At 28.9% G+C, this 11971-nt stretch overlaps 1 protein-coding gene across 1 annotated transcript in view; it reads right to left on the bottom strand.

Moving 5' to 3' along the window:
- The window catches only part of LOC117177196, a 42426-nt gene extending 32185 nt beyond the window's left edge, over positions 1 to 10241 (bottom strand). The window contains exons 1-2 of the mRNA XM_033367730.1: positions 10127 to 10241; positions 9858 to 9973 (exon numbers count right to left, since the gene is read on the bottom strand). The gene's annotated coding sequence lies outside the window, so the exon portion shown is untranslated. The remainder of the gene's footprint in view (positions 1 to 9857; positions 9974 to 10126) is intronic.
- Positions 10242 to 11971: the final 1730 nt, after the last annotated feature.

The following is an 11971-nucleotide window of genomic DNA, read 5'->3' as shown; positions in this document are numbered from 1 at the left end:
TGTATAAATATTATAATAGTCTTATTTATATCTTAATCCGCGTTTGAAAGAAATGAATGAAATTGGCGATTTTGAAATTCATCTCGTTTGGATAAAAACTCAATTATTTGATTGAAAAATTAATTATTTTGTTGAAAATAAAACTATTTTGTAAAAAAAATCCTCTTTTCTATCGAAGGTTCAACTACTTTTTAACATTTTTTTTATTTTTTTATTTGAAGGTTCATCTCTTTCGTTGAAAATACATTTTTGAAGCTGACAATTAATCAATACCACTGTTGGTTAAGAAATCATGTGTTTTGTTAAAAGGTCGTCTTTCTTTATAGAAATTAAATTGTTTTATGAAAAATTTATACTTTTTGATTAAAAATTACATTTTTCGGTTAAATTATCAACTATAAATATTTTTTGGTTGTAAGTCATTCTGTTGTAAATGCAACTATATTGTTAAAAATTAAAACCATAATTTTTGGGTGGAAATACTCTTTTTGTTTTTAAACTTAAATAATTTCGTTGAAAGTTCATGTATTTTGTTGGAAATTGACCTTGTTTAGTAAAAATTTAATCTCTTTGGTTGAAAATGTATCATTTTTGGTCAAAAATACAATTGTTTGCTTAAAAATTCAACTGTACATCTCCTTGGGTTTAAAAGTCGATTATTTCACTAACAGCTGAACTACTTTGTAAAAAAAATACGTTTTTTTAACAAGGTTTTTTAATTATGGTTGAAAATTCAACTATTTGGAAGAAAGTTTAACTCTTTCATTGAAAACTCATATTTTTCGCTTAAAAAATTCAACTTTTTGTAAATAATTCGTCTTGTTTTACTTTAAAATAAAATAATTTCTTTAAAAATTCAGGTATTTTGTTTAAGATTTGTCTTTTTTTGTAGATCATGAATTTTCTTGGTCGAAAATGCATCTAATTGGTTGAAAATTTAACAACTTTGTTTAAAATTAATTTTTTTTTTGTTAAAAATTATTTATTTTTATCTGAAAATCTAACTATTATATGATTGATTAAAAATTAATCGTATATATTGGTTAAGTTAGAAAATCGTTTTTTTTATAGAACATTAATCTTCTTGGTCAAAAATTCACCTTTTCCCTTGAAAATTTAACAATTTTGTTGAAAATTTGTTTTTTTTCTTGTTCAATTCAATTTTTTATTACAGTTTTTATCTGGAAATTGTACTATTCCATTTTTGGTTGAAACTTCATCCTGTACATTGTATTAGTTAAAAAACCAATTATTTGATAGAAAATTAATTTATTTTGTTGAAAAGTAAACTTTTGGGTTGAAAATTGATTTATTGTGTTAATTAGATTTTTTTCCTAAAATTAAAAGAACTGCAAAATAGACAAATTGCCTTAAAGTCGTCCTGATTCCTTTTTTTTTTAATTTTTAAAATCTTTTCAAATGCTCACTTAAAATTAATTTTTCAAACTAAAAAATCATTTTCAATTTTCTTAGCAATCAGAACAATCTTTGTTATTCTTTTTAAATATTTTACAATTCTCAAAAGCTTTTTTATAAAAATTTGCAAAAATCTACATCGTGTTTCATATTGTTTCAAATAATTTCAAGTTTTAAATTAATTTTGAATATTATTCTAAATTAAAATTGTAGCCTTCAAACTTAAAATTTAGCTCATTACAATTTTAACAATTCAAGGCTTTCTATTTCGAACCACTCTGTTCAAATGTGTATAGTTTTTAATAGTTGTTTATAATGGCTTGTCCCAGATCTGAATTATATTTTTTTTCAAAAAATCTCTGATCCAATTCAGAAATACATACAATTGCTTTGAAAAATTTCCTGTTCCAATTCAAAATCAGGATGAAATTAGAAAACTGAAAATTCTAAATCTGAAAATGATTTTTTTGATGTGGAAATCTTTTGAATTTGAAACTTTTAAAACTGAAGCTTTACAAATTTTTAATTCCGAAATATTTCATTTAAACGCTCAATAATTCATACGTATAAAAATCCAACTTTTAACACCTTTTAATTTAAAATTTTTTAAATTAAATTATTTTAAAATACGAAATTACCATTTTAAAATTTTTATGTCTTTAATATTTTAGAGATTTCTGGTTAAAAAATACAAATTACGCTATTATATTTAAGGTTCAAGATGATAATAATTCAAAAAAATTTCAGTTCGTAACATTAAAAATTAAACGATTAAATTAATTTTTTAACTAAAAACTTTTTAAAATAAAAGTTACTTTGTTTCTATTTTAAGTTGTTCCAGATTAATATTTTTGCATTTTTATTTAGAGATAAAAATTTTAGTTTGCCAATTTAAAATGTTAGAAATTAACTTACTATCAAAATAATTGAATTTTCAACTAAAAAAAAAAAGAGAATAACAAATTTCCAACAAAATAATTACATTTTCAACTAAAATGATAAATCTTCAACAAAAAAAGTTTTAATTTTTAATTAAAAACTATTGAACTCATCCAAAAAGATATTAATTTTACACAAGAGTTGACTTTTCAGCCAATAAGGATTTTTTTTAAATTGTTGAATTTCTAAGCCAAAAAGATGATTTTTTTACAAAACAGTGTAAACTTATTTTTAAACAGAATAGTTAAAGGACTTCTGGTTAAAAAATATAAACTTTTTAAATTATAAATTGAATAAGTTTATTTTAAGTCGCTTTATATTATTCATTTTTACATTTTTATTTATAAATCCAAACTCAAAAGTCTTATTTACGAATTGACAATTTTGAAAATCGAACGGTGTAACAAAAAAGTTTCATTTTCAACTGAAAAAACAACGAAGTTTCAACCAAATCCTTAAATTTTTAACGAAGGAGATGAATTTTAATTTAAAATTATGAATCTTCAAAAAAAAAGGCTTACATTTTTTTATTAGAAACTGTTGAACTCATCCAAACAGAAATTTTTTTCACAAAACAGTTGAGTTTTCTATCTTTTACTAAAATGATAAATCTTCAAAAAAATCTAATTAACACAATAAATAAATTTCCAACCCAAAAGTTTACTTTTCAACAAAATAAATTAATTTTCTATCAAATAATTGGTGTTTTAACTAATACAATGCACAGGATAAAGTTTCAACCAAAAATGGAATAGTACAATTTCCAGATAAAAACTGTGATAAAAAATTGAATTGAACAAGAAAGAAAACAAATTTTCAACAACATTGTTAAGTTTTCAGGGGAAAAGGTAAATTTTTGATCAAGAAGATTAATGTTCTATAAAAAAAATCGATTTTTCAACTTAACCAATATATACGATTAATTTTTAATCAATCATATAATAGTTACATTTTCAGACAAAGATAAATAATTTTTAACAAAAAAAATTAATTTCAAACAAAGTTGTTAAATGTTCAACCAATCAGATGAATTTTCGACCAAGAAAATTCATGATCTACAAAAAAAGACAAATCTTAAGCAAAATACCTGAAGTTTTAAAGAAATTATTTTATTTTTAATTAAAAAAAGACGAATTACTCACAAAAAGTTGAATTTTTTAAGCGAAAAATATGAGTTTTCAATGAAAGAGTTAAACTTTCTTCCAAATAGTTGAATTTTCAACCATAATTAAAAAACCTTGTTAAAAAAAACGTATTTTTTTTACAAAGTAGTTCAACTGTTAGTGAAATAATCGACTTTTAAACCCAAGGAGATGTACAGTTGATTTTTTAAGCAAACAATTGCACTTTTGACCAAAAATGATACATTTTCAACCAAAAAGATTAAATTTCTACTAAACAAGGTCAATTTCCAACAAAATACATGAACTTTCAACGAAATTATTTAATTTTAAAAACAAAAAGAGTATTTCCACAGCTTTGTTGACTCAAGAAGCAGTATACGTAAGGGCGAATCAGCCAAGACTGACTAGTCCGGCGATGGTACGCCGTTGTCCCACGCTTTCGGGCCCCTCGGGGGGTTTCTTCTTAAACAAATAATTAAAGTTTGCATAGTTTTTTTTAAAAAACATCACTGTAAATATAATTTCAGCAAGTTCAGAAGAAAAAATGACTTCTTTCCGCCTAAAAACGGCCAAAATGTGCATTGGTTCATGTCATTTGTTTATTTTATAAACAAATGAAATTTAATCTTGAATTTTTATGTCCATGTATCATCCTAACGATGAAAGCAAGCGATTTCGGAGCAGAAATATACTTTAAAGACGAATAAACCCTAATGTCAAGTATTTGTTAATACAATTTGTTTATACGAATTAACCATGAAAGTTAATTTTTTCTAAAAGATAAAGAATGAAATTAAAAAAATTGACATTTTTTTGCTGTTTGCATTAAAAGAAAAATTACATAAGCAAAAAATAAAAAATCTACTATCACCATTTTCTGAAAAATTGATTTCTGAAGTTTTAAAACAAAACAATCTAAAATCGGTGCATAATTGCGTTCTAAATGTCATTTTGAACCATTTTGAAATTGTTTGCAAAGCCTGCATTAAAAAAACATGAGGAAAATGTACAAATTTAATTTTATCAATATAAAAACTATTTGATCAAATTTTCTATTACGAGACATTAATCTACAAAGTTTGAAATATTTTTCAACGCCTTAGTTTATTATTAAATTTAAATACTATGATGCCATTTTAACATAATTATTATTTATAATATGGAATTTAATTTCATTACTTAAAAAAAACATATTTAAATTAGAAATAAAAAGTACGAGAAATGAATCTAAAATTATTTATGAATATAGAACAATACAATTTAAAGAATAATGTATTTTCCGTCGATATGTAAATTTTTACTCCATTCTCGTACTGTTTGTTTCGTAATTATTTAAATGGAAATAACAGAACCTCGATTTGAACTTCCCCCACAACAAAATACGCAATTTTATATATATAACTCGGGCATTAAACCTTTTTTTTGGCTATAAATAATAGTTTGAAAAATATAGTAAACATTCTAAACATTCATGCGTTAGAAAGAGAGATTTCATACACTAGATTCGAGGACATCGGAATCTCACCCCTGTTAATTTCTAAACAGTAACAGCTGACTTTTCGTACCCCACCTAGTCGGTATTTCGTACCCTACATAGTCGGTATGTCGTACCTCAAATTCGAGAAATATCTGAATCGTTACCAAGGTACTGTGAACACCCTTATAATGATACCTGCAACAAAATATACCTCTAAGTTTTTATTGCGTTTACCTCTGAATTCTTCAGTTTATTTCCAAGACGTTACAACCTGGGTAAAAAATTATACTCTTACTTTTTAATAGATTTTGGATATGCATTTGAAATTTCAAACATAGATTTACAAAGGTTACACACGCCGATACTTAAAATCTAAAATATAGATATTACGCTTATTAGCTAATTGGATTTTATTGTGTTCACATTCGCTCTAACAACTTTTTTATAAATTTATCTACATTTCTGGCCTTTTTAAAGACTGTTCTGTTTTAAGTATATCTTGCCAGGCTTCTCGCACTACTTCTTTCTCGTCACTTTTAATAATAAATCAATTTCTTTCTGACATACTTGAAGGTCTACTAGTACATAAGATGAGCTTTTTACGATGATTTGGTTACACATGAAAAAATTATCTCCAATTCCAGATAATATATAGATTAGGTTATTATACAGGATTCTAGGTTTAATGTTATTTAATAATCTTATTTGTGCTATGGTTCTGATAATAATAATAAGGTGAGAGAGTCCCATACTTCTCCTGCATTTATTTCTACAAAAAAAAATCTGCAGCCTGTTGTGTCCAATTGTATTACTCTAAACATCTATCATATTGTGCTAGGGTCTCTAGTCTGAGGAAACTCTGGCGGACCGAAGAAACCAAATGGAGCCTCTACAAAGTACCCGTAAAGACCCCATTCGGTTTCTTTTTAAAAAACTAAAAAAAAAACACAGCAAAATCAACTTTTAAATTGTTGAAATTCGGATTCTACGTTAAAATTTGCATTAGAAACTCACGGAGTAATTGCACTACTTTTTCTTGCAGCGTCAAAAACTGTAAAATAAAAAATACCTATCATGTACATGGGCCGAAGGCGCCTTCAAGTGCATCTTCTTTTAGTAGCACTTAATAAGCATTCCGTCGGTAACTTTAAGAATTTCGTCTGGATGCTAGCGCCTCCGAGTGGAAACCTCAGACACCAACACGGCGATGCAAGTAGGAGAGATTTTTATTTTTAAACTTCGTGGGCAAATAATACTTGTGATAATACTTCGTGAGTTTCTAATAGAAAATTCAACGAGAATCCGAATTTCAACAGTTTAAAAGTTGATCTTGCTGTTTTTTGACTTTTTTAAAAAGCAATCGAAAGGGGACCTAATGGTGTCTTCACAGGTACTTTGTAGAGGCTCTTTTCGGTTTTTTTGGTCCCCCAGGGAACATATTTTTGGGTATCGATCTTCATTCATATCAAGAATTTTCTCATTCCACTTTAATATTTTTTGAAAATTTAAACTGCTAAAGGAGACACTCTTAACTCTGATCGTATCGTATTGCCCGTCATGTTTTTCTAGATCCTAAGGATTTTTGTATAGTAGTATATTTGTATTTTTTCTGTATCAATAAAATATATGGTTCCGTAGACCCGTACTATGTATAATAAAGTACTCTATAAAAGGCTATTGAAAAGTTTGTCAACAGGCTGCCAAGAATCTGGTTTTGTTTGTAAATTATAGAGGTCGTAAACCAAATTGCAAGGTTAGCGTTACTTTTTATCAGTTTCGAAAAATCTGCAAACAATGCAGATTCCGAGAATAGTGATCCGCCCTGCCGATGAAAACGCACTGAAAAAGCAAAGAAAACACACTGATCAGTGCGTACTCAGTGCTGTTTCTTCAGCACTATCTGTACCGCTAGTTTTCTATACCTAGGTTCGCCTTCAAAGATCTATTTAAATTTTTAAAAGGCTATTCTCACCCAATAAATCTAGTCTGTGAGTTCTTTGAAAAGGTGTGTTAATAGTTTATACTATAGTGTTAGTGAAAATCGGTGTGCCTATGCCAATGCGACTAGTAGACCAGCTGAGAGGGATTAAAAATCAAAATTTCGAACTTTAATACGAGAAGGTTAGAAATTCAGAATCTACGAGTTTCGATTATTTCATATACTTAATTTTTTCTTTTGCACAGTGCCGTTCGCCAGTGGGTTTTCAGTGCCTTTTCATCGGCAGGGCGAGGTATATATAATTTTTAACTATTTCAATTTTTTTCTTTATCTGGTACCCGGAAGTACATAGTTCCCAGCCTTATTTCTCTTCGGGATGAGCGTGTTTTACAACTTGCCAACTGAATCGCGCACTCTGTTTAGCTGCGACATTTTGTGTGGCTCACTTGAGTACTAACAGGTGGTATATGATGTATATGTTGTATATATTGTATACATTGTGTTAACGTATCCAGCGCGTTTCTAGCCAGTGAAATATCGGTTGCAATTTACAATATTAGTTTAAATTTCTTTTACTTGTACTATTTCATGCTCGCCCCGACCAGCTAAGCCTCGGCTTACGTCTCTTTGCAAATTTCGGGCGCGCAAATTGCTCGCGTCCCTGCATAATAAAGCAAACAGAAGCCGCGTCACGTTACGCAAGTTGGCCGGGAGAGCGCGCTACCGCTACCCGGACCGAAAGTAAAACGATGGATATAGTTATAGCCGAGCGCTAGCTAGTAGCCGACAACGCTTTATTTATTAATTATTATAAATTATTGCTCGTACTTTTGGGTGGTCATGTAGAAAAATATTGTAGAGCACACGGACAGAAAATACTGGATATGCAGCACACCAGGAAATCCCTGTTGGGAATATCACAATATTTCTTTTATTAATATTAATTATAAGTTCGTTTTCTTCACAATATTTACGAATTCGTTTTAGTATTTTTCTCATGTTGACTAGAGCATCGGGTAAGATTACTAAATTATCTGCATAAGCCAGCAAAATTGTTTCAACTAGGTAATCAGTATCAACTTTCCTTATACCTTTTGTTTCAAGATATTTGTCTACATCTGCAGTAAATAGAGCAAATAGTGTATGGGTCAGGGTTTCCCCTTGGAGAACCCCTCTTCACGCAACTATTGGTCTTGTATTGATTCTTCGACCCCTTCAGAATAAAGGTTTTTCTACGATATTTTGTGTGAAAAAGAGGCAAAATCGCTCTTGAAATCCATAGATATGGCAAAAAGTTTACCATTAATTTGTATCAGGCGTATCTGATTTATTGAACTTAGAGTGAATATTTAATACAAATAGCTCTGATTTTGTCTAAATCCAGCTTAAAATTTAGGTAACAAAGTGCGTAGTTGGGTACCCTGGCGGACCGAAGAAACCGAATGGAGCCTCTACAAAGTACCCGTAAAGACCTCATTGGTTCCCCATGCGGTTCCTTTTTTAAAAAACTCGAAAAAGCAGCAAAATTAACTTTTAAATTGTTTAAATTCGGATTCTACGTTAAAATTCCCAATAGAAGGCCACGGAATAATCGCAATAGTTTTTTTTGCAACGTTAACAAGTTTAGAAAAATATAAGACGTATAACGCCTGTTGACTGCTACACTTCAAACGCATCGCCTGTAAGTAGCAGTCAACAGGCGTTATACGTCTTATATTTTTTTAAACGTTTTACCGTTGTAAAAAAGAACTATTGTGATTATTCCGTGACCTTCTATAGGGAATTTTAACAATTTAAAAGTTGATTTTTCTGTTTTTTTTTGTTTTTTAAAAAGGAACCGAATGAGGTCTTTACGGGTAGTTTGTAGAGGCTCCATTCGGTTCCTTCGGTCCGCCAGGGTAAGCATGGTTGGTCTGCCTTGGAAGATATTTGGCTCATATTTGGGTGGTGAGTTTCTCCCATTATAAGCCTAATTTACCAAAAGTAACAACTTCAAAAAAAATTTTATACCTAAGTTATAAGTTTGTTTGAAAAATAAAAAATTTCAATCTTTTCGAAAATGGATATATCAATTTTGATGTTTTAAATATATATTGTGCAAGATATCGCGGCCGTTCTGAAAGAATTAAGTCACTTTTTACTGTTTGAAGAAATACCCGTATTGGATGATATATTTCTAGTTATGTGGAAGTTAAACTTATTAAAGGAAGAAAATATATTTAGATGTATAATGCAGCTTAAAGGGTTTCTAAGAGGATTATGCAAATAGATTCTTCCACTTAGAGCAATTAATTACTAGCCAATGGGAAAATCACGAAGCCACAAAAAAGAGCACTCTTTTAATAAAATGCGCATACGATAATAAAACAGACATTAAATTTTTTTCCTGAAACTTAATGATTGAGATCAGAAGACATTAACAGAAGACTAGTAGTGTAATCCATTTAATTGCGAACATTAGTAAAGAGAGCGATTAAACAATATTTCCGATAAGGAACCATTGAGATCAGTCATCGTTGAATCGAAATTAAATGAAAAAAGAAGTACACGAGTACAGAGTTATGTTTTTTTTAATACACATTCCACTTTGAGCTTCGGTAACCGTTACTACAAATATATGGTAATTGCTTCAGTGTTTTTTCCTGTTCATGAAAAGAAACGATGACTCGAACAGAAAGGAAACTTTTGAACAAACGTTATCTGAATTACTAACTGATTTTTTGAATGAATTAAGACAATGAAAATTTTAAAATGCATGGTCAAAATCTGTTAAAACGTAAGAGTACAATTTTTTACTTAGGTTGAGATTTCTTCAAAATATACTAAAGAATTCAGAGGTACAGAGCGTAAATAATTACTAGTCGCAAAACTATAGGTGAAAGTGAAAATATGTAGAAGTACATAATTCTATTAATAAGTTCAACAATTTTGGGTGAAGTGTTAAATTTAACCATATATTTACCGAAGTTGTGCTGGAGGATGATGTTATTCTCATAGATTGTATTTGCTTCCAATATAGGACTCTGCGTTGGTTATGTAACTGGTTATAGTACTGTATTGTAATTTCTATCTATATAACTATATATATTGAAAAAATGAGTATGTAATACATAATATCGAACTGTATAATGATAAGACAAAACACCTTTTTCCTTGTCGGAATATAATTATTTTAATAACGACGTATTGCGATAAATACATACAGTTGGAAAAATTATGTAAAATATTTACCAGAAATTTTGAAAGAAACGCAAGATGGAGAAAAGTGCCAAGAGTCTTTTCTTTAGAGCGTTTTAAAAGAAATAACTTAGCTTATTTGTGTTTTTTCGTATCTCGTCTTGTTTCTGGACAGAAAGTAAATTACGATTTTTCAGTAATAGGTAGTCAGATAATGACAGTAGTACCAACCTAAAACAAAATTCAGAAACAAATAAACGGCGGCCTTTTTCAGAAAATTAAGTTCCAAAATTTTCAGCAAAATCACCGCCATTTTGTGAGTTTTAAGAAATTTCTACACTTAATTGTAAAATTCGAAATAGAATGATGAGAAGTATTAGATTGATAAAGTATAATATCTATATCAGTTTAGAAACTACAGTATTTTAAATACAAAATCTAAAATTATGTCACACGGTTTTGTTAAGGCCATGGAATGAGTGGGTCACGTGACCAGATTCCTACCTTACCCTCACTTTTTTTATTTCCCACCTTATTTTCACACCAAGCTCCACATCGAGTTGAAAATTTCAGATAATAAATAAGAAGCACCAAGAAAGGTGGGCCTGGCACTACATTTTAATAATTATGAAAAAAGCAAAAAAATTATTTACAACAAAATTTTTTTTTCATAATTATACAAATTTAGGACCAGACCCACCATTCTTGGTGCTTCTTGTTTAGTATCCCAAATTTTTAACTCGATGTGGCGTTTCTTGTGATAATAAGTTGGAAAATAAAGAAAGTGGCGGTAAGGTAGGAATCTGGTCACGTGACCCACTCATCACATGGCTTTAAGGGCAGTTCCATTTTTATAAATTGCTGTTACCGGTTTATTTTATATTTAGCATATATTTAGGTTTATTTATTAAAAAATGTAAATGTTTTTCTTTTACTTACTTGTGAAACATATCCGTCACACCTTTCTTCTTATTCTTCTTTCCAGTGCAATTTTTGCAAATAGGAACTGTACAATTCATTATTTTTTCTAGTAATGAAATATCACAATTTAAATATGGTTTACATTGCGAAATTCGAAAAAATAAATGCAAACTTGTACAAAAAACAATTATCGCAGCTGTGCACAATATATGTATACCTATATATATACAGCTTTTACAATCGTTTAGAGCGCACTTGAAAATAACAGCATGAAGGCCCATTCACAAGCCAGCCACTTGCAAAATCGGGTTGGTAAGTTAGCAATTTACATAATATGTCAGTAAAGCAAACACAAACGATATGAATATTTATTCATTGTTCTTCTTACTTGTTAAGGTTCTCTTAGTTTAGAATTTTTAATACAAAATTGGTTTAAGTCTACACCACCTTTGAACGATTGTGATTTAAAATAATTGGTCAATTAATAATTGGAAATGTAATGCGATTTTATTGATTGTAAGTGAAAATTCATCACTTAGGTAACCCTAATTATTAAGTAATTCTTTTAGAAGCATAGGCTTCACCAAGCTCTATTAAGATCAACTCAGCTAATTAGTCGTTATTAACATTTTAGAATATAACAATGACCTTAAGTTGTTTTAAATGAAATAAAAGTGGAGAGGCTGCAGAAATATTCATTCTTGCATTCGGTTTTGCAACAACCCTACGTCACTCTTAATAGTATATTTGTTCTTTCAAAAAATAGCATATATAATTGCGTATCTTCCCGTAACAGCAAACATATTACTCCAGATTTTACTGCTCATACTATTCGTTATGCTTACTTTATAAAGTTGAAAATATACCTAGGGTATTCTCTTGAAATAAAGAAATAAACTCAAAATGGTTAATGCAAGATTCCCTTTTCAATAATTGAGTAATATTGATAATGACTTATTTATAAATGTGAGCATAAAC

This window comes from Belonocnema kinseyi, chromosome 7 (assembly GCF_010883055.1).
Source record: "Belonocnema kinseyi isolate 2016_QV_RU_SX_M_011 chromosome 7, B_treatae_v1, whole genome shotgun sequence".
In the NCBI taxonomy this organism is placed as follows: domain Eukaryota; kingdom Metazoa; phylum Arthropoda; class Insecta; order Hymenoptera; family Cynipidae; genus Belonocnema; species Belonocnema kinseyi.
This window is presented reverse-complemented; position numbering and strand designations above follow the sequence as displayed.